The 19,916-nt window shown below is 44.7% G+C and overlaps 1 protein-coding gene across 4 annotated transcripts in view; it reads right to left on the reverse strand.

Annotated features, from left to right (window-relative positions):
- Positions 1–19,916, reverse strand: part of MAP1A (microtubule associated protein 1A) — a 56,679-nt gene that overhangs the window by 26,650 nt on the left and 10,113 nt on the right. Inside the window, exon 1 of one of the 4 annotated variants that reach the window (XM_051796708.1) lies at positions 7,389–7,505. The exons of the other annotated variants lie outside the window; for them this stretch is intronic. The gene's annotated coding sequence lies outside the window, so the exon portion shown is untranslated. Of the gene's footprint in view, positions 1–7,388; positions 7,506–19,916 lie in introns of those variants that run through there. 4 annotated transcript variants of the gene reach the window in all.

A 19,916-nucleotide genomic window follows, 5' to 3' on the forward strand; every position in this document is an offset into this window, starting at 1 on the left:
CAGCATCAGCAAGACAGCTCCAAGAGGGAGAAAAATTTCTCAACAGGAACAAAGTGAGAGTGAAATTAACTGAGAACCATACTAGGCAGGACAGAGAAAGGAAAAATACAGCAGTAACGAATAGAAAGTAGAATACTTCTGGGAGGCCCAGGCTGCAACAGGTTTTAAAGAATACGGGAAAGCACAACAGATGAAATTAATTACTGTCAAAAATAGAAACGTGTGGTCTGGGGACTCGCCCAAAGCAGGGGGTCAGAATGGTACCGAATGGTCTGGGCCAAAGGTGAACAAGGTCTGGTTTCTAGAAACATTGCTGAGTCTGTCAGGATGAAGAGGGTTGAGGAATCTGAAGGCACGTTCAGGTTTTCTTTTGTGGATCCAGCTGGAGATATCTCATAACTCACCTTACCATACTGTTACTGCATGTCAGTAGAACTAATCATGCTTTAAGGTGAGAGCAGGCTCTGCAAAGTAACTGACCAACTCCTGGGGATTTACTACAAAGGTGAACCAGCAGCAGGGCAAGAGGAGGAGATGAAATATTCTTTAAGGTGTGGGAGGTTGTGGGCACTTGCCACATCCCAGGAGATATTCTTCCTAACCACTTGCCTGTTTTTCCCATCTTCCCTCCTCCCTGTGATATTTTCACGCCATCTACAGCTCTTCTCCCAGGCAACCTCTATTTCTATACCATGTCAACCATAGCAACCATCTCATTGCTCCCCAATTACACATACTGCCTCACTTTTATGCTAAAGAGCAATTTGATATCTCGGCCATTTTAGAACCACTAATTGAAGTTGCAGATGTTCCCTTTGGAAACAGCTGTATCTATTTCCAGAAGTTACTGCCCCTCAACTGGAAGTTATAGCACTGAGAAAACAGATAAGGTGAGCACCGCTACCTAGCTTGCCAGGTGCAAGATTGGCCATGAAAGGTTCTGTTCTCTGCAGCAGCTTTGCTGACTCATGCTGGCCTTGCATCCTTCTGCTGTGGAACAGCATGTGGCATTCACTGAATCAGGAGTGCAGTCCTGCACAGGGATATGGCCTCCAGCTGTGAGGAGCTTCTTAAATGTCTCCAGGTAAATATACGGAAGGAAACCTAAACACACCTTAAGACACCCTCTTACCTGGTGCCCTCACTCCACCAACCCCTGGCAGATTTATTATAGCTGGTCCCTTTGGACACCAAATTAATGTTTCCCCTTCTCGTGTCAGTGGTACTTCAGCTGGGAGTTGCTGCCAATCACTGAAAAGAGGTGCCACAAAACTGCTCCCATTGGCACTGAGGCAGATGCCTTCAGGCTTCAGGGATGAAGACTCCTGTAAGACACAAAGTTGGACAGCTTATGATCTCTTAATTTTAGTAAGAATACGCACCCAGGACATGTGTTCTTACCACCAGAACATAGCACAGATTGACGAAAAATGTGCGTTTCTCCTGGTTTTGAAGTATCTAGGTAATGCTGACTGACTTGGAGGTACAGCTCATGATCCGTCCTATTTCTCTCTCTTTTTTTTTTGTCATTTGGACAACTGATCAATATGACACATGTAAGCAAACTGCCTGAGGCAGGGACAACTTAACTGTATAAAAGACGGGATGGCTGAAGATACAAGGAAATAATTCTGAGATTTCCTCCTGTTTGCCTACTGAGATGACAAATTTCTGACAAGAGGCTCCTGCTTCTGATTTACAGCAACTGCTCAGAATCCTAAAATCTCCTTCCTATTCTGTACTGTTAACAGTCTCATTCCAAGTCACTTTTCTTCTCTCCCTTGCTTGTTTTGAGGATGACCTGCTGAATGTCACCTCTCCTTAATATACAGATATTAAACCAGCTATGGACTCTGAGCGGCTGGAGTGGTTGGTAAAGTGAAGGGCTGTGTTCTGCTAGCCCTTGAAAAAAAGCAGCTGTTCTCTGCCAACAATTTTCTTTGATGCATCTTAATTTTGTACTCTTGGATCTAACTGCCTCTTGACAGATCCTCTGCATGGTCTGGGTTCCTGGGATTTGGTTTACAGCGTGGACTACAGTGATAATGAATGGGATACAGAAAGTTATTTCAAAGTGCAGAACTTCAAGGCCTCCTGTCCCTTCTGCCAGCAAACACAGGGCCTGTCCATTCAGCACTGAAGGGAGAGGCACTTGGGAGCAGCCAAGGAGGTTTCTAGCAGAGTAGCCTGGGACATCTTCTCTCGATACTGGTGACAAGTCCACTCAGTCACTGCCTTTCACCAGTCTGCCTGAGCTGAGCTCACTCAAGTCTTAATTCATCACAGGAGGCCCTGCTTCCTAATGCCACCCCATCTAGCCAGGTCCCTTTCAGCTTGCAGATTACACAGTGGAATTAGGGACTGAATTTACTGACTGGGGAAAAAAGACTGAAGAGGCCTCCAACACCACAAACCCTTCTTTCAGGGCCTCTCACTCATTCAGCTCCCTCAAAGCCATGCAAGCACAGGACCCTTCCATGCTCCCATGCCTCCTTCTTTCTTAACAATGGTCTTTGCCTTTGAATAGGGACCAACAGCAAGAAAGAAAACACATAACAGTTAAAACACAAATCTAGCAACCAGGAATTGGGCCAAAACACACATTGCACTCATACCTAACAGCCTGCAAGCTGGTTCTTCAGAAAAATGTCACACAGACCAAAGCCACAGAGAACCACCCTATCCAATGCTTTAGGAGTCATATTTGAGTGAGGTCGTTTACTTATTACATGGCCTAGCCATGTCTGCATTTCTGTTAAGTACTGCAACCTAACTTACTCCTCTTAATTCATTTTAGCAAGCTTTTCAGAACATAGATCTAGTCACCCAGAAGGTAAATCGTTGGCTTCTTGCCAATTTCTCCTCTAAGAGAGCTATTAGCATCTTCAGTGCCTTATGACAGACTGACATTCTTCAAACAACTTTCAAAAGGGAGGTACTAATGGCCTTTTCCTTCTAGTTTTTCTCCCTAATTATTTAAGAACTTGACACTGGAGCTTAATAGAGAACGGACAGGTGAGATCTCAGTGAAATAAAAGGTTAGCAAAGTGCAAAAGCAATTAACTGAATTTCTTAACTTGAAGGTCAACAGAGGAAGCCAGTTTTGCTGTCATGGGTTTTTAAGACAATACATTTGTAGCTAGAGCACATTGTGAAAAACAGCACCAAACTTTTACAGCCGAGGCAGGTTCTAGTAAACTGCCAGAGACTTCAGTGCTTTACAAGAAGGAGCATGAACGACAGTAACATGTGCAAAGAGACACACAAGTTATTCAGTAGCACATATTGATAACAGACATGAATCTTACCCCTCTGTGACTTACTTGCCTCCTTCCATTGGCAATTCTCAGCCTTCATTTGCTTAGAGGAAACACCCAAGCCTTTACTTTCAAAAGCAAAGAAAGGGTTCACTAATTTCTTTCCAGACACAGACACTGGGATGATGATGCTTTTCAGAAAAGCAGAAATTAATCGAAATTGCATTCCTGATTAAAAAAAAAAAAACCAACAACCCAACCCAGTACTATTCTATACATTTGAGAGATTGGTCCAGCAAGACTTCAAGGGCTGTTTCAGGAGAACAAAGAAGTTGCTGGCCAAGGAGATCGCTGTTAAGGTTAATTTTTGAATAAAGCCTCAGAAGGACAGAAATTTCCTCAAGAGCTGGATACACAACTGATTTTGCCATTAGCACTAACTTTTGAGATCCTGGAGAGGAAGGCAGGAGAGAAGGAAAACTGATCTGAAGTTACCAGATTTTTACAAGTAGAAATTTGTCTCCATTTCTTTAGTGTGAAGCAAAAGTAAAAACAAAGCACAGAGCTTAGGCACAGCAAGGCCTGAACTGACAAAGACTACTTTTTGTGTGTCCAGCCTGCACTGTCCCGCTGTGATAATCCCAGCTCCCTCCACATTCCCTGCAGTTCACTGCCATATTCTCAGCTCCATTTGTGAGCCAAAACTACCAACTGTGCAAGTGGCAGCATGCTCAGAGACAGCCATAGGCTGATGGCCGGTTTGTGAGCAGGGACTGCAGGACAAACAGATCTGTACTGTCCCACTCATGGCTCCGATTCAGATCACTCAACTGTCCCACCAATTTTCACAAAACTGGTAGAAACTTGGTACTTTTAATGCTTTAGTAGAAGGAAAGTGTTTACTGCAGACAAACACAAAATGTGTATTTGTCAGAAGAACTCATATCATGCAACCAAACGCCCCTAAGGGGATGGAGAAAAAAATAATACAAACCGAGAAGTTAGAACAAAACTAGCTCAATACTTTCTCTAGTCTTTCCTGTCAGCAGCTACTAGGCTTGTCCTGGAGTCCAGAAAACCAGTTCAGCATTTCTGAGGGGAAAGAAAAATAAATCTTTTTCCATCTTAGTAAATTCTCCCCAGAGAACAAATGCTTATAAGCATTCATTTAAGCATAACTTGCTCTCTTTTCTCCCATACACAGGTTGGGCTGATGGAGAGTCTCTATCATCTCTCATCCCCTTCTTCCCCAGGTACACAGTCACTTCACCAGCTGGCAGATACTCCCTGTGTTTTGAACTAGCTACTACTGTCAGACCACTGTGTGCTAACCAGACAATCTCAACTGCTTTGGGCTCCCACAGCATCTCCTCTCAAGGGCCTGGAGGCCTCTCTCTTCTGCCCACAAAGGAGCAGTGGAAAGTCTGTCATAATGCCAGTAGTACCCTGTGCTAGAAGTAGCACCCACTAAGATCTCTATATTCAGATGCCTATCATAAGGATGTATTACTGGATCCTTACCTGCTTCTGAGTTTCTTCTTCCTGTGCAAGATGCAGCTATCGCAGGAGTTACCTAGGAAGGTCTGCATGTGAACATGTACAAAGAGCACAAACCATGTCCATAGAAGATCATGCTGAGGGATGCCCCTTCTGCCCTTACCCCTTTGTCCAGCCATGCCCCTTTGACTGAAACACACTGCACCTCTTGTTCACATACACGCGGCTTCCCCACTTTCAGCAAAGAGCTGGCAATTGCTCACCATGCTCCTGTGGTCCATTGTCCATTTACCACCACCTCTGCTGAGGATGTGACTCAGGTATGCCAGCACCACAGACATGAGGGAGACTGGCAAGAAGACATGTCAGGACATAGACTGTTTTGTCAGGAAAGAAACTACTGCAAAGCTACACATGTCTCTGTCTGCAGAACGGGAGTAGGGTAGAGGATTCAACAGCCTTGCCTTGCCAGATTGCGGGAAAGGAAGCCTGCATTCAATAACTACTTGCTGGAGAAAGTGTAAGGACAGACATGCGGGCTAGATGCAGCCAACCAGTATGAAGCCATCGGGGAGACAGGGAGGGTACCGACATTACACAGCAAAAGGCCCCCTGCCCCATCAGAAGAAAGAGGAATCCCTGTCATTCTGGAACAGTGCCCAGCCTGCAGGGCTTTTCGCAGCGGAACCAGAGCTACTTGGAATAGAAACAGCCTCGTCTCTGAGATCAGAGAGTTTAAACTGGAGCTTGTTTTTTCTGCAGTCATAAGCCAGCAGGCACCAGCTGCAGAATTTGCCGCAGTGTGTGTGTGCGCGCGTGTTTCTGTGTGTGTGAGTGTGCAGCAGCCACGCTCCTCCCCTCCAACCTCACTGTGTGATCAATGATACATTGATCACAGCTCCCTCCTTTTTCGCCTCCCTACATCACTGACAGTCCCAGTCTGATTGCTCTCGGCCCCCTCTCTTCTTTATTAAGAAAGCTTTTGTTGGCCTCACTACTGACTTCTTTTCATTGCTCCCTCTCTAGTTAATGAGGTTTGCTTCTTCTGTTTCCCCCTCTTACCCAAAACAGGAGAGTCTGACAGATATTCATGGTCACATACCCTGGTCTGTGCAAAGTGCTTCTAGCTCCCAATCTAGCTTCTCTAGCTCTGGACACTGGAAATAAAAGGCCCTGTTTTGAAATACTTCAACGCGTTTCAGCATTAGCATACAGATAATTTAACATTTTTAGCAAGATGTCTACTGGTGACAACACTAACAGATGCCAGACATACCCTATGAAAATAGAACCCTGTGTGTCTGTGACTGCAAAGGTGTCATCATCACACAGTACCACTGGCAATGCAGGAGAGTTAATGATAAAGGGACCGCTGGCTCCTTATCCCTCTGTGCTACGTGGGCAGTACAGCGAGGCGAAGGATGACAAAGGATCACCGCTAGGAAAAAGAAAGCACTTTGCTATTCTCATTTCTTAAGCACAAAGTCCCTCTCCATAGCCTACTAGGACGAAAATCAGCTTCAAGCTTGGCCACATCCCCTCTCTGCTGCCCTTGAAAGGCTGCATCACTCACGTTTTACAGGAACCTTCCTTTTTAACTCCCCCACTGAGTGGACCCATTTGGATGCTTTTTGGCTTCCTGCAGTGGAAGAATGTAGTGTTGAGAAGCTTGAAGCCAGACTTCAGCTACTTCAAGACTACTCATGTGTGGGCGTGCAGCACCAAAGGAAAGAGAAATTGCAAAAGGGGCCCAGCCCTGTGTCTCTCTTCCATGGAATTAACAGCATGACAGTCCACCTTAACAACCCTCCCCCCTTCTGCCTGGCATTAGCCTCATTCCAGCATCAGCACAGAGCGGAACAGTGATACAGACATTAATAGTCTTTCACCAAGCCCTGCCCAAAGGCATCATCTGTGAGGTGCCTTGTGCCACCTCCTCCCTTCTCCAGCAGCACACTATCTTCAGGGAAGACCATACTGGGATAAACCATAGTGCTGCAGGACTCCTTAAGTCCCTGACGGGCAGAATATTTTCTCCAGATTCTTCTCTAGACCTATCTTCATACATCACTCTCTGTGCTTGAGCTAAAGACACAAGTGCAACCAACAGCTGAGCAGCTGGGGAATTCGAGTTCTGTTCCTATACTCGGGTACAAACAGCTGACAAGGGGTGAAGTCCGCAGATTATAAAAAAAAAACCAAGCTCCATCTGCAGCCACCTTCCCCTCTTGTCACTAGTCCCCCTGAATCGTCAGTCGCCCCCTACTCAAACAGTATCAAATTCCAAGCCAAGAAAACCGCACCCGCTATGACCGCTCCGCGCAGGTGCGTCTCCATCACTTGCGCCTCTGCCAGGGCTGCGTAGCCCCAGTAGCTCACTGGGACGGCGCAGAGAGCGCAGAGCCCAGCCAGGGCTGAGTCCGCTTGCCGTCATCGATATCCCCCGCTACCTCCCCCGAACGGCCCGTCCAACCCGGCCGACCACTGTCCTCCAAAGCAACGAGCAGCATCCGACCGCGAACAAAGCGCCGCCGCCTCCATCCCGTATCCCGCGGCACTGGGGGCTCCTCACTCCCGAAAGCCCCGGCGCCCCCGCTGCCCGCCCCAGGCCAGTGGGAAGGAAGGTGCACCTACCATCCTGCCCGGGGAGCGGCGCCGACCGGCTGCCCGGAGTGCGGCGGATGCGCCGGCACGGCCCGGGCTGCGGCGAGCGGCTGCCTTGTCACGGTGGCGGGGAGGAGCCGCCGCGCCCCCACCCCGGTGCGCAGGGCGGTTTAACCCTCTGCGGGCCGCGGAGCGCCCGCAGCGGCAGCCCCGGGACTCGCTACTCCCGTGGCCAGCCCGGTGCGGCTCCGGCGCTCGGGCGGAGTCCGGGCAACGGCGAACACCGGGACCCCGTCCCGCGCTCCGAAATACCCGGCCCAGTTCAAACCCCCATCCGCGCCCCGAAATACCCTGCAAGGGTAAAACCCCGACCCGCGCTTCGAAATACCCGGCGCGGGGGTCAAACCCTGGCCAACATGCGTGCCGGTGCTAGCTGAACGTTTTTTCTCAACACCCTACCATCAGGCTGCTCCTCACGGGCTGCCCAGAAGGGTGCTCCCCATCCTACCTGGCAGGGCTTCGGCTTAAGCGACTCTTAAACTGGAATCTCGCGCCGGGCTCCAGCTCCAGAGCAGCTCCTCCAGTTAAAGACGAGCAACACGAACCACCCGGCACAGTCCCGGCCACCCGGGCGGGAACAGACGTGTCTGGCACCACACACCAGCACCTGGATGCTGGTGCACAGGGATGGGTCAGCAGTGACCCCACCGGACAGAGAACGAGCTCGAATGAGTGAGGCAAGAACAGGAGACTTGTTTCCAACACTGTTTTCAGATAAATGTTTGTTTTCCAAGAACCTTGCAACTTGTTTCATAACCAGCAGTGTCCAGCCCATTTGACCTCCATGGCACTTGCAGAGAATTGCGCCTCCTCGTTCCTGCTCTGCTGGGCTCAGGTCTCCCAGTACAGCACTGAAATTACTCCATGGCGTGCTAGTTGGCAAGAGTGATTTTTTTTTTCCATAGCTGGAGATGTCCTGTCTGCCCTACAGCAGGTCCCCCGCTCAGTGATTTTTCAAGACACAATGGAATGCTCAGGAATAAAAATATCCCAGAATTTGTTATAGGTTTTAAAAATTAAAAAAAAAAATAAATTAAACCTTCTGTAACTTTCAGATTATGCCAATCAGTGGCAAATATTTGTGAACCTCGGGAAAAATTACCACACTGGAATCAAACATCTTAGATTTCTGTATGTTTCACGCAGGTAACATATCCTCATCTTAACACCCTATTTAAGAAGACCAAAGGTTAAAAAATTCTCAAGGGACAAACTATTAAAAAATAGCTCCATGCTATGGGAGGTGCTGAGCTGCTTCACTACATCTGTCATGTCCCAGACTTCTGCCTGACAGTTCTAACACTCAGACAGTGACACCAGCAACTTGCTGATGCCAGTCAGTCAGCTGTGGTGACTGGGAACCCCTCCTAGTGGGCTAGAATGTGCCCCACACAGATCTGGAGCATGTTTCTTCTAACAGTGGTGCTGGTAAGAACCTCCTTCACCATGGTAAAAAACAGCATCAGGATAACATCTGCCAGCATCCACTGAGAACACAAATTCAATGTTAATCTTGGTGGTGCCCAGGTCCCTCCAAGTCCTTTTAAAAAGTGTTGCATGTTCCAGGCTGGCTTTTTTTTTCTTTGGTAGCCTGAAGACATTTATGTCAATCCTTAATATAATAAGTGTGGAATAGCATATTCAATCTAGATTTAGAAAAAGTTTTAGCCACCAGTCAGCAAAAGCTTACTGATTTCCATGAAGTCACAGAAGAGCATATATATTGTAGTGTACTCCTTGTACGATACTACCCCTGCACATGACACAAGTGGACTGGTTCCTCCCTAATTGCTTTTTTTCCCCCAGATGTATACAGGCTGTATTTACCCCTCTCCTATCCCCTTAAAATGAATACATTACCTTTGCTGCCCATGCTTCCACCGTCCTCTGCTCATCATCCCTTCAGATTCGTTTTCTCATCCCCTGTGCATCACAACAGACATTCTTCAAAACAGGGTCATTGTCATCACTCATTGTGCTTGTCATCCCACTATAACCAGTATAACACAAGCTGGAGAGATTTGCACAGTCAAAGTGAATAAGGAGTCAAAAGTAAAGAGCCAAGTAAACAGGTAAGGATGCAGATGACTGCAAGCCAAACATGCAGTCCCCACGCCTAAAGATGCACAAGGTGAGGAAAGGATATCACCTAGAAGGTACTGCTATGCAGCAGTGCTGAAGACAAAGCAGGAGGATGTGTTTGTTACTTCCGCTTCATATAAACCAGGCTTCTTAATATTCAACATCATCCACTTCACTGCCCAGGTGGTAGCCCAGGGACAATTTCATCCCTTGGGCAGTTCTTCAGGACTTTCCAAATAAACCCACAACACTGAGACATGTCTGTCACTTCAGAGAGCAGTGCCACTGGTGCAGGTAGGGAGGGAGGGGGGTAGCATAGCCTTGGTCTAGAATTGATCTATGTTGGAAATTGCACTGCCACTAGTAGATTTTTCAGAGCACTCCAGGATGACAGCTCACACTGCACTCACAGGAAGGGCACACATCTCAGGCCATTTCATACAGTGACATACAACTCTGCAGCCTTTTCCTCTTCTACACCCATTGCAACAGTGACCAAATTTCACCCCTAGCAGGATATTTAGAGCAGGAAGATCTCCTTCTGTATTTTTTTATATTGATACAGTCTATTTCAAGCCACAAAATAAGACTTTACTGTCTAATTAGGACATTTCCTGATATTAGTAATTGTTCCAAAATCTGTTCCTGTTAACAGTCATACAAGTACACTTTTAAGCATGAACTAGTCGGATGCCCGTAACTGGGTTAAAAGCTTTTGAATATACAAACAGGCCAATTTATCTTCCTCCATGATCTTGTTTTATACGGAAATGACATTGTTTCATTAATATTGTGGCATGCTCTTATTTTGTTTGCCTCAAAATCTTTTTTATGCCATAAAAATTCAGCATCTTCCAATTGCTGTTGAGAATTGACATCAGAAATAGCCATCTCTATGAAATTAATGCCTGAAGGCTGATGCATCTATTGTCTCTAATTTACCTCTCACTTTCCACTCTTGGTTACATGTTCAGGCCACAGCAAACTGGAATGCATCTTTTTGTACTTTGCAAGTGTTTTTTAACAAAGAAAAGTCACTGATGAGGTATAGTGGTTTTCACAAAGCACAGTTCTTCGGTATATGTGTACTGCTTGACCAGTAAGACACTTTTCAAACCTGAAGAGGTTCTTAAAGCAGTTGCTGCCTTTACCCCACACCTGTTACAGAAGGGGCCTAAGAAGCCTCCTGCACGCATGTTCTTTGAGGCAGCCCTCCTGCCTTCATGAGCAGCTAATAGTTGCAGATAATCTCTTCTTAGCTTGTGAAGAAAACAACAAACTATCATTTAACAAAAAGTTTAAAAATAGTCATTAAAAGCAGAAGAAAAAGGGCACTAACAAGGAAGGCGCTCACCGATCTTCAAGGCTCTTCCAGTTCCTAAAAAGAGGGCACTGAGCTTCTAGTTTCAACTTCCACCTTTCTAAAGCCATGGAGACCTACAGAGCTATGATCAGGAACATTTCCATTTCTTCAGTCTGCCAGGAAATCAGGAGATTTGTCTCACAGTTACAGGACCTCACAGAACAGGCACCGGAACCAGTACTGAGGTGAGGTTCATTGATGTTCAATTCCAAACACCATTCAAACATGGAAATAAAGACACTATTATTCTCTGATGCAAGGATAGATTTATTTCAGCTACTGAATTAGAAAAGAGAGGTGGAGCTTTTCCCACTTATGCTAAAAAAACCCAAAACACTTTTGTCCATCTTGTCAAACAGACAACAGTCACCAAATCACTATGGTTTGAGACAAAGATCCCGTCTTTTGGCTGAAGAATTCTGTTCCCTGTCAACATGGCTTTGAAAAGGCCTCAAAGCATCCTGTGATGTTAAGAGTAGTTCCTTTCTGACTAGGATATGGAATTAAATATGGAATTAAATTGTTAACAATGTGAACACTTATTTCATTACTGCACACCTGAGTCAGTATCACATTGTCAGGAATGTTCTGGATCATAAATTTTAAGAAGCTATAGACAGGCTCTTCCCTCAGGCTAGCATAAATATGAAGTCTCTTCTTAAAATGTTTTCCTGTTGTTTTCAAAGCTTAGGGTGGAGCCAGGGACACATCTCCATGTTTTTCTCTACTGTGATGTTTAAAACATTTTTATACGAGTAAAGGTTGTGTCTTTATGAAGTATGAGATCTCCAAAACTATAGCTAAAGCATAAGACTTACAATGACTCTAGAGATCATGCTTCTCTGAACAACAGCTCTGAACTGCCCACTGTCTTAAGCTCAAATACATTTCATTTTCTTCACAACTTTAGGCCAAAGGCTTTAATAAGAGAAGAAATTCTAATGAAGAGTATACTATCTTCTGAAAAGTCTTGGGACAAAGAATAACCATGGCCTGACCCAGCCTGAGCAGCCCAGGTATTAAATTTGAGTTAAATATATTTATTTCCTCACACTTCTGTGTGAAAAGCAGAGTTCTGAACGGCACAGACTCGAACCTCTCCGTTAGTATGCATGGCAGCTTCTGAGTTCTCCTTGCACACGGTTCTTACCACTGCACACAGGACAGAGAAAAACTGCCAAGAAGAACAAGAATTTATTTGCATTTGACCTCTTGGAAGATTTTTTTGCTTTGACTATCCAGTTACTGACTTCCACAGGTTATCTGCTTTCAGTCAACCAAAAGAACCGATGACTTGTTCAAGTCTTAGGCAAATCACTTCTAAAATCCTCTTGACTATCTTCATTTCTGTCTAGGTACAGCAATTTTTACTCTTTTCTACAGGCTTTACTAGGATATTTCTACAGGATACTTGTTTTTGCTGAGTACTGCATCTTTCTCTGCAACTGTTTAGTGAGGTTTCCCTATTTCCTATCTCCTTTCTTATTTACAGATATTTGTATCTTTTTAATCTCTCTGGTTGCTTAAATTCTGACTAAATGTTTGTTTCATATTTTATCAAGTTTTCTTATTTTTAAATAACCATTTCTGAAATGCAGTGACAACCCTTTGGTTGTCTGTATAGTTCTATTTAAAGGAACCTTTGATCTCTAAATTAGTTTATTCTTTCAGCTGCTTTGCAGGTCCAATACAGTTACATATTTAGGCTCCTCTTCCTTAATTTGAGAATTATATTTTCATCTTTATAATGCTTCAGGGCCCAAGGGTGATTATCATCTGAGCTACTGAGAATTAGCAGCTCTAATGTGGAATTTTGCAAGTTTAAAGGTGGATAGCCCAAGTCATCCATTCCATTTATTTTTGTATCATTTTCTTCACTAAATAAGGTTTTATTTTTGTGGTAATAGCATCCCTAATGCAGGTCCACAGAGACTGTCAGCACCTGCTACCAGCCTCTTTTCCAATTCCTACTTTAAACAAATTCATGAACCCTGTGAGTTTTCTGCGCCAACATTCTGGTTCCTCTTGTCCCAGAAAATAAGGTTTTAAAAATGGTGATCCTAATTTAACTCAGCAACTGAAAAGCTTTAGGGAAAATGACAGAAGACGACCTGTCTAGAACTCTCGGTGGAAAGGATAAAGAGGTTTATAAATCAAGGCTGTGAAAGTGGAGCAAACATGAGCAGTACTAAAAAGCCAGAAGGAACACAAAGAGAAGGACTGAGGCAAATACCAGAGCACAGTGAGAACAGCAGTGTGTCTCTGTACAAGTGCAGCACGACTTCTTAGCACTCAGAAGAGTGGCAATGAGGGAAGAGGACCAGGATCAAATCCCAGTGATTTCCTAGTGACACTGGGATAAAACCCTAGTGTTTTCCTAATTACGCCAAGTTCAAGGAAAGTCTTCTTCAAAAGTGTTTCCAATAAGCAGCATACATCTACCTGAAGAGAAACCCATGCCTTCTACCAGTGCTGGAGTTGGCTGTACTTCTCAGCAGTCTGGGCCAGGGCCAGCACCCGCACCCAAAGGCGCACACACACAGCAAAGTTTTCTATATCTCCCCACAGACACAGAGAGCAAAGGAGAAGGGATGGGCCAAGTCTGTCACTGAAAGTAAGTCAGGCAATCAAGGCAATGTGAGAGAAGCTACAAGAGCCAAAACCTGGTGCAAGATTACTCTTCCTGCAAAGGGTGTTTTTAATTTTTTTTCTTTCCAGACATGTCTAACCGCCTCAGATCAGAATCCTTCTCTGAAACAGACAGTAATCTCTTGTAAAAGGTACCAGCTGCCCCAAGAAGGGTTGGATTCCTGGGAACCTGCTGTTTTAACTCTGTCTCCAACATCCGAAGGGAGGTGCAAAGGCTGTTAACATTCTTACAGAGCACAGTGTCAGGCCAGAGGCACTGATTCAGCACGTGCCCTGTCAGTTGTCCAGGTAGCAGATGCCATGCTGCTCTACAGACAGGGCACTGGTAGGACAGCTCGACAAAATCACAGCAGTGTCCTAGGAAAGAGGTAACAAGCTTCAGTGGCAACAGTGAAGATGATGCAAATAGCAGGCAGGAGCTAAGCCTGACAGAGAAAGGCCAGGAAGAAGGTAGAGTGGGATTTAGAATTAGCAGTGGCAAAATTTCCAAGACACCATAAATTTGGGAAAGTTGACAACACTCTGGATATACTGCCATGTTTACATGACTGGATCAATGACTGTTGAGGACTTGCTTAAAAAAAAAAAGGTACTTTTTTTTAACCCATACCAGGGGTTGATCAACATAACTGGTCTACTCTGGCCTCCAATTGGGAGGTCTGGAGACACACCATCTATAACGCTGCTGCTGCCTTTGAGAACACACGCAGGATCACTCTCGAGGAGAAAAGACAACGCAGAAAGAATCGTGTCTTGCCGACACCACCTAAGGAGTCTTTCTGCTGCGCCTTTTGCAACTGCTCTTGTCTATCTCGTATTGGCCTTTTTAGCCACCAGCGTGCTTGTAGCAAATGTGGGTAGAGCCCTCCCCAAATCTTCGTTCGTGAAGCCCAGCCACGAATAGAACGTTAGTCCCTCCCAACTAGTGCTAGTAAATTGCGTGTATGTTATGGTTACTAGTTACTTTCTGCTTATAAGACCTGCTAGTCAAGAAAAATAAAAAATATGAGAAATAGGCAAATTTCTTTAGAGATAGATCAAACAGGACGACCATTTCAGGCACTATTCCTTCCTGGGTTTATGCTCTCCTGTATGATGAGATCAGCACTGCAGTACATGCTTTCCTGCAAGGATGTATCTCAGTTGAAACCAGAGAGGGAAACCAAATGGAGGAGGGGGGAGAAGGAAAAAAAAAAAAAAAATCAATAACCACTTTGAATTATTCATCCCCGTGAAAGAGGAATAAAAATACAAGCAAATGCCATCTTCATAACAGTAATCCCAGAAGAATTTTCTTTATAGGAGTCTAACTGTCTACTGCAGGTTTTTCTACAGAATCATTAGAACTCACTAGAATTTTAAAGGCAAAGAAGTAGGATTAGGTCAAACACAAACCATTCACTTACCTGAAGGCAAATTGCAAATAGCCATTACCAATTTCCACAATAGCTACTGTCAAAGTGAAGGCAGACAAAATCCAGAATAGGTCTCAGTTTACAAAAATCTGAATAAAACAAGTGGGGTCAGGTAATCTGAAAGAAATACATCATTGTCCTATTATGTTGTTCGGAGATCTTTTCCTTTTTGTTTTTTTAACTATCAGAAATTTAAGTCTCATCCAGCTCAACTATCCTAAAACGTTCTACAGATATAGACCAATATCACTGGGGAAACCCCTACTGTTTTACATGGATTCAGAATGCATTCCACCAAAGCCATTTAACAAAGGCCTGAGAAGTCCAAAACATTGAGTTATTCCCAAGCTACTACCTCAGGGACAGCCCAGACTTAGTATTTCTTTTAAAAAGTAAACAAAGAAAAATATTCACATCTACCAGAACGCAAAGTACTAAAGAAAACAAAACAACAAAATATGCTTGTTTTACATTGTGTCCTGAAGAAAGGTCCAACCCTTCCCCAATGATCTCATCATTATTTTCCTTTTCTATCAAATTAAAGGGTTAATCTCTCAAGGTCCATTCAAAGAGATCATGACCCCTCAAATCACTCTGTATGACAGACAGTACAGCAGGACTGGCTCAGCTCAATGTACTCCCTCTGTCCTTGAAGGATAAAAGGGATTGTTCCAGGACAAACCCAGTTATTCTTTGCCTCTGTATGCACTTCAAGATTTTGAATTCCATGAACTGCCAACAACATTTAACCACAAGGTCTGGTTTTAGAAGCACGAGTAATAATTTAATGGGCCAAGTGCTAACTTTAGAAATCACGACTGTGGTGATTTCAACTCTAAGAGCTTTGAGCGAAGAAACTTGCAAAATGGGAAAGTTAGTTATCCATGGAGATAAAGTGCAAAAAACCAAGGAAAAACCTCACCAAGCATTATTTCTGTCTGTGTCATGTATAAGGACTAATTCTTAGTAGAAAATAACTGCATTGGTTTATTTCTAGTTGAATAATATCAACAGAGTCTGGTTTGTGAAGACTTACTCTCAAATAAGCATGTGTGTATCGGGAATTCCCCCACTAGCATGGTACTGACAGCTTTGCCAGCAGCTCCCACACACACCAGTCCTAAGGGAGGATGGGAGAGGGAGCAGGTCGACCACAGCAGTGACCTGTACTGGCTCAGCTTTCCACTACAGCAGTCTCACTGCCCCTGCAGCAGAGGAGTCCCATATAGAACATCTATGGCAGAAAGCTTATTCTCTACCATTTCCCCCCATGACAGCAGGAATTCTTGGCTATGTTGAATATTTTCCTTTAATTAACATGTGTGCCGGTAGTACTCTGTTTAGGCACAGTCCTCTTCATAAATGACTCAGGTTCTGCACTCAAAGGGATACTGAGTAAGTTTGCTGATGATACTAAACTGAGAGGAGCTGTTGACTCCCTCGAAGGCAGGGAGGCCCTGCAGAGGAACCTTGCCAAATCAGAAGGTTGGGCAATCACCAGCCATATGAAGTTTAACAAGGACAAGTGCTGGATTCTGCAGCTAGGGTGAGGTGACCCTGGATGTACAGACAGACTGGGGAATGAGAGGCTGGAGAGCAGCTGTGGGAAGGGACCTGGGGGTCTTGGTCGATGGCAAGTTGGATATGAGTCAGCAGTGCCCCGGAAGCCAGGAAGGCCAACCATGTCCTGGTGGGCATCAGGCAAAGCATCGCCAGGTGGGCAAGGGAGGTGATGGTCCCACTCTACTCTGCACTGGGACAGCCTCACCTCAAGTCCTGGGGCCAGTTTTGGGCACCACCGTATAAGAAAGATCTAAAGCTGTTAAAGAACATCCAAAGGGGAGCTACAAAGATGGTGAGAGGCCTTGACGGGAAGACATATGAGGAGCAGCTGAGGGCACTTGGTCTATTCAGCTGGAGGAGACTGAGGGCAGAGCTCATCAGGCTCTCAAAAGGGGAAGCAGAGGGGCAGGCACTGATCTCTTCGCTCTTGTGACCCGAGGGAACAGTTGGAGCTGTGTCAAGGGAGGTTTAGGTTGGATATTAGGAAAAGGTTCTTCCCCCAGAGGGTAGTCAGGCACTGAACAGGTTCCACAGGGCAGTGGTCATGGTCCCAAGGCTGCCAGAGCTCAAGGAGCATTTGAACAACATTCTCAGAGACATGGTGGGACTGTTGGGGATGTCCTGTACAGGGCCAGAAGCTGGACTTGATCTTTGTGGGTCCCTTCCAACTCAGGAGATTCTATGATAATTACCCATGGTTTATAACAGATCAATGATGCATTTAAATAAAATAACACCTTACCTAAAAGACCTAAAAGTGTACAAAACACAAAAATCATGACACTTCCCAAAAAAACCCCACAAACAATACCTAAAACATGCATTTGGTTTAAAACAAAAACAGGAGACTGTGTTCAGGTAGTGAATTAAATTTTCTTTGTAGTGTTCTTTGTATTCCAAAGCTCAAGCTCAGGAATTGACCCATTTGTTCCACTACTGTTTCACACAGACCAGCAGGATAAAGCAAAAAGTAAAAAAGAAAAGAAAAGAAAAAAGATTACAGAATTACAGATGGGTTAGGGATCTAGTGTGGATCCTCTGCAGTAACATGTGTCATAGCAAGAAATCAGGAAAAGCTGATTGCCTGTCCACACAATCCCCTAAAGTTTCCAAATCAAGCAGCAAGGCATTCCACTATACAGAAGAGAATGAAAATAAGTTGGTACTTCAAAAGCAACCTCTAGGCACAAGCCCTTAATGATCCCCATTAACTCCACTTCAGAATTCCTGATTTTCTAGCACAAGGAAAATCATAATTTCTCAGTATCAAGCAAAAAGCACATCATCTCAGATTACCCAGGAAAGAAGCAACATCAGATCAGGAGGGGAAAATGGTGCCTCTGGTCTGAAATGTTAAATTCTTACAGGGGGGAAAAAAGAGGCACATGTTCCAGCAATGCCATAGTTAATAAAGCAAGGCAAAATCCTGGAACAGAGCCAGTCAGACTGTGGGACATCTGTTTTCTAAGGAGATAGGAATTATGGCATTAAAATTACAATAGCACATGACAACAATTAATCTCAGTGCAAAATAGGATTAACAGGCGCTGTCCACACTGTTTTTTCCCACTCTTTTGAATATGGACTTAGAAGATTTTATTTCCCAAAATAGCAGCTCAGATTCTAGATGAGATCACTTCAGGAGTTCCGTTGGGTCCCACTGGCTGTGCAGGGTGCAGCAGAGCAGCAGCCACAGCCTTGTCCTCTTTGCTGAGGGCCTGCCACCATTGCCAGGGTGCACAAGCACCTAGTGCTGAAGGCATGGCCTGTTTCTCTGGCATCTGGCACATTAATACCACCCATTACTCTGCGCTGGAGCAGTGAGATAGGGCACATTTGCTGTCTGTGAGTGGCTTTCTACCCCATGAAGCCACCATGGGAAGCACAGCAGAACCTGACAGCCAAACCATGAGATTGCATTCGGTAATGGCTCAGCCTTGGTCCTCAGCCCCTGAACGACAGCAGCATGGAGCACCCAAAGCTACTAACCTGAGTGGAAAACTTGGGTAAACAGGAATTGAGAGCAGCTGATCACAGACTCAGTCCGTGAGCCCACACCAGCACCGGGGATTCTTTAAAAGCAAAGGAAGTGAGTTGGGGAGCTGCATTCACAGCACAGTAGAGGGAAACAGATCAAAAAAATCTGTCAGAAAATTATACACAGCTGCTGAAACTGTCACATGTTAAAGATTATTTTCCTACTTAATCCTTCTTCCCCTTGGCTCATCTTGTTTGCCTTAGCAAGGTCCAGTTGACAAGGACTGGAAAAGCCTATTCTAAGCCACTGCACTAGGGATACTAGAGAAAAGTGCATAGAGCTATGGCAAAATAACGATACACAACACATTCCCAAGGCTTTCCTTACCAAAATCTAGATGTGACTGATGCCAGAATCCTAGCAGCATTCACAACAAACCCCAAACCAAAAACAAACACCAAAAAACCCCAAACCCAAACCACCCAAAGCTTGTATTAACTTAGAGATACTAAGTGTCTCTAGTTCTAACACCTCTGCTAAACATAGAGCAACATGAAGACTCCAAAAGCAGCATGTATTACAACTTGTCTTATTTGGGAGGTCCCTCTATCACAGCAGCTGCTGTGCTTACAATGCACATGGCCACCAAGAGAATGCTGCCTTTGTCAAGCTAAAAATATGTCACTGCAACACACAAAAAAATAAAGCCAAACCCACAAATATCAACAACCCTCCCTCCTGCCCTTATTCTGTGTGCAACTACTGTGATGGACAACATGAAATAGTTACTGGAGCACGGTTTAAAGAACTGTTCTGCATCATACAGATCATCCATTAACCATTATAAAATTAACAGCTCTCAGTCACTGGACAAGATGGAGAAAATGTCTTCAACAGCCTTTGCTGGTTTTCTGCTGGCACTGAGTGGAAGCATATGTCCCCTCCCCCCCCGTTTTTTTTTTTGTTCTTAACTGGCTCACTCAGAATTTTTGAACGCTTATTAAAAAAACAATGAACAGAGAATAAATCTACATCATCAACGTAAAGAAAACGCTTCTCTAGGCAAAAAAAAACCAAAAAACCCAACAAACCAACAGCAACAACAAAAAAAAAACCCAGAAGCATTAAAATGGGTTACATACTAAAAGATGGCAGGTGTCTTGCTGAGGAAAAAAAATAAAATTAAAAAAACTTATATAAAGTTGATAAAAACCACACCTGCAAGGCTTGAAATGCCCGAGTTGTCAGAAAAAATGCCGTCTGCACACTCAGATGCTGAACCCTAACTGTCATTGCAGCTTTCCATCAAGAGGCCCCAGCTTCCAGCCCCTGGGCCAGCCATGCACAGGCCTCAGCCCAGTTTTGTGGAAGCCAGCCAGATTCCAGATGCTGCTGAAGTCTGGAGTGCAGGTAGGAGGGGTTTGCTTTGTGGTGATATCACTCAAGAA

Source organism: Manacus candei, unplaced genomic scaffold (assembly GCF_025592945.1).
Source record: "Manacus candei isolate 608988 ecotype Guabito, Panama unplaced genomic scaffold, ASM2559294v1 h1tg000046l, whole genome shotgun sequence".
NCBI classification, from domain to species: domain Eukaryota; kingdom Metazoa; phylum Chordata; class Aves; order Passeriformes; family Pipridae; genus Manacus; species Manacus candei.